Here is a 3,658-nt window from a genome sequence, read left to right as displayed (position 1 = left end):
GGTCGCTTAGCTTAGTCACACAGCTACCTCATTGCGCCTCTTTTTTTCTTTGCATCATGTGCTGTTTGGGGACTATTTTTTTGAAGTGCCATCCTGCCTGACACTGCAGTGCCACTCCTAGATGGGCCAGGTGTTTGTGTCGGCCCTTGTGTCGCTTAGCTTAGCCATCCAGCGACTTCGGTGCAAATTTTAGGACTAAAAATAATATTGTGAGGTGTGAGGTGTTCAGAATAGACTGAAAATGAGTGGAAATTATGGTTATTGAGGTTAATAATACTATGGGATCAAAATGACCCCCAAATTCTATGATTTAAGCTGTTTTTGAGGGTTTTTTGTAAAAAAACACCCGAATCCGACAAAAAATTTTCAGGGAGGTTTTGCCAAAACGCGTCCAAATCCAAAACCAAAACACAAAACCCGAAAAATGTCCGGTGCACATCACTAGTATTTAGGGCACATTAAAGGATACTTACCATCAATTCGGTTTCTGCTTGTTACTTTATTTTAGGTATGGGGATTTTTTAAGGCTGCTAAGCTTTAAGGGAAAAGTGCGTGTTTAGGGCTCATTAAAGGATACTTACCATCAATTCGGTTTCTGCTTGTTACTTTATTGGAGGTATGGGGATCAGCTTGTGGGTCCCCATTCCACAGAGAGCAGATTTGCGTGCACACATGAAACTTATGTACTTGCTTTTCTAAATCCAGAGATGGCTCGGTGACTCGTGATAAATGTACCAACTGTGTAATTTCTTTTTTATTATTATTCATTTGGCCACAATCATAAATTCATTCATTGAAAATTGTTCAACTGTCTCACACAGTTATTACTGTGCATACACTGTACAATTATCTGGCAGATTATCTGCCAGATCTGGCTGGTTGGAATGAAAATCTGGTAATGGATGAGAGCAAATGACAATCATTTGCTCCCAACACTGAAAAATTGACAAAACTGTTGTTCATACAAATTGATTAAATCCGTGATTTAACCAATTTGTCTGACCACTTTCCATTGTTTGGGAGCAAATGGGCGACTGTCATTTGTTATTGTCCATTACCAGATTTTCATTCCAACCAGCCAGGTCCTCGAGAGCTACCAACAGTGCACGTTTTCCAGGTCTCCTCTTTTAAAATGTGACAGTTAGTAATAACTGCACATGTGCGCCTGCCAGGTGAGCTGGAAAACGTGAACTGTTGGTAGCTCTGGAGGACCAGGGTTGGCTACCACTGATATAAGGACATAACACCCCAAGTCCTGACAAGTCTTCATTCTCTCATACATTACCTGTGGCAGTGACATCACAATGCCACAGCGGTGTTCTAACTGCAGTAGGGTATAAAGCAGGAGCCCAGAGCCCATTCATCAGTCTGACCCTGACAAGAGAAAACAACAACCATGGCTCAGCTAAGAAGAGTTCATGCTGGCAGAAGACATGCCAAGAGAAGACGACATGTCCACAGACCTAGCCACGTACACAGAAGACAAAGACGCAGAAGGGCACCGAAACCAAAAAGCCACCGGAGAGGTAAGTCCTCATATTATCCAGGTTACTGTACTGCTATTGTAGGCTAAATATGGAAGGGGTAGAAATACCTTTATAGTCCTTGGGGGGATACTTATAATGATGACGGGCAATAAACTGTAGTTTAAACTGTCTGTGGTTCTAGCAATGTCACCTGTCACAACCACTGATTTTTTCCCCATTTTTTATTCAAGTTTTTCTGCGGTTTGTTAAACCAAATCTAATTATAACCAACATTTTTATGTTCTGGTTTTGCTTTTAACAAATCCGCTTAAATGTAGAGAACCTGCGATGTGGCGACATGGCTGCTTGATAAAACCCCCTCCCCTTGTCTAGGCGGCATAAGAAGCACTTTAGGAACCATTCATTTCTTCAACATATGTGAGCTAGCATAAAACAAGTAATCTATTATAAACTCTCATTTTACATTGTAGCAGGCTACAGACGCAGACGCCGTCATCACGTAGAATGATGGACGCGGTCCTGCGCCTTCTCCCTGCTCACTGACTCTTCCGCAACAAAAAACTCCAATAAATGAATGTACATGACACAGCAGGACAATGAAGGCTTCCTCTTCGGCATACGCTTCGTCATAATCTTACCAGACTCTTGTCTTGTTCAGCAACAAAAAAATAAATAAAAAAAATAAAAAAAATCATAGCAAAAAATAAAAGCAACTTGGTCTCCTCTGCTCATTTATATTTATATTGTTTAAGGTCCTTTGTTTCACCAAAGAGTTTCTGGATTCTCCAGTTTGGCAAAATATTAGAATCTGAAGGGGGTTTTTTTGTCACCAGTTTTCAGGATAGCTGACACCTACCAAATCTATATAATCTTACTGAAGGTCTGTCTAGAATAGGAGGTGGGAAGTTATAAATGACCTCACTGGCTGCCTTCAAACAAATATGGATACCGGATGTCCCTTTGGGTTTGGAAAGAAACAGACGTGATAGAAGATTAGTACAAAAATTGGTTTATTAAGTGAATGGTCAATAAAAGGTGGTCAAATGGGTAAGTAAAAAATGTCAGATGAGGGTGAGGAGGACAAAGATGGAAGGATGGGTGTGGGGGGAGAGATGAGAAATGGGATGGTTTGAGGAATACTGAGATGAGACAGTGAAACAGGAGCAGAAGTAGATTAAAATCCTTTGGAGCCCAGGTTAAACATACCAGTCCACCCAGATAGCAATAATATACCACCATTCCACATTATCCCCTTTCTAGATAAGAGTAACACACCACATCACACAAACCACTTTCTAGATAACAGCAATGCACCCCACAACACACTACCTGCCTAATAGATAACAGTAATACACCCCCACACCACACTGCCCCCCTCCTGGATAACAGTAATACACATCAGTGGCGTATTTATAATGGGTGCATTGGCGTCACATGGGGGGTGCGGCACGCACCTGGGTGTCATCCGCCGAGGGGTGACACCAAAGTGCTGGCTCCTGCTCAGTGACAGGAGCTGGATGCTGCACTGTAACATTACGTGCTGCAACCCAGCTCCTGTTACCATGTAGGAGCTGGCACTGCTGACACACGCCAGTCTCCGGGGGCAGGTCGCAACTCCCGGACCCCCGGAGTGACGAAAACGCGGTCCTGGCTCTTAGCCACGCCCTATCCTGTGAAACCACGCACCTCCCGCAGGACGGTCGGCGAAACCACGCCCCCTCCCGTGAAGCCATGCCCCATTCACACCCACTGCCGCACTGAGTACTTAAGAGGTGAGTGACGCCTCTGAATGGGTGCAGTGTATAATTATCACTCTAAATCTGTGCCTGTATGTCACAAATACCAACATTGGCCCTCATTCCGAGTTGATTGCTCGCTAGCTGCTTTTAGCAGCATTGCAAACGCTAGGCCGCCGCCCTCTGGGACTGTATCTTAGTATAGCAGAATAGCGAACGAAAGATTAGCAGAACTGCCAATAAATAATTCCCTGCAGTTTCTGAGTAGCTCCAGACCTACTCCTAGATTGCGATCAGCTCAGTCCGTTTAGTTCCTGGTTTGACGTCACAAACACGCCTTGCGTTCGGCCAGCCACTCCCCCGTTTCTCCAGACACTCCTGCGTTTTTACCTGGCATGCCTGCGTTTTTTAGCACACTCCCTGAAAATGGACAGT

General features: G+C 44.0%; 1 long non-coding RNA gene across 1 annotated transcript; it reads left to right on the top strand.

Moving 5' to 3' along the window:
- The first annotated feature begins 1,150 nt into the window (after nt 1–1,150).
- On the top strand, nt 1,151–2,196 carry LOC134943788 (uncharacterized). Its single transcript, XR_010181755.1, has 2 exons — nt 1,151–1,526; nt 1,958–2,196. It is a non-coding gene; the product is annotated as an uncharacterized LOC134943788 (long non-coding RNA).
- Nucleotides 2,197–3,658: the final 1,462 nt, after the last annotated feature.

The sequence above is a fragment of the Pseudophryne corroboree genome, chromosome 7 (assembly GCF_028390025.1).
Source record: "Pseudophryne corroboree isolate aPseCor3 chromosome 7, aPseCor3.hap2, whole genome shotgun sequence".
Taxonomy (NCBI): domain Eukaryota; kingdom Metazoa; phylum Chordata; class Amphibia; order Anura; family Myobatrachidae; genus Pseudophryne; species Pseudophryne corroboree.
Note: the sequence above shows the minus strand (reverse complement) of the source record. Positions and strands in the feature narration are given on the sequence as shown.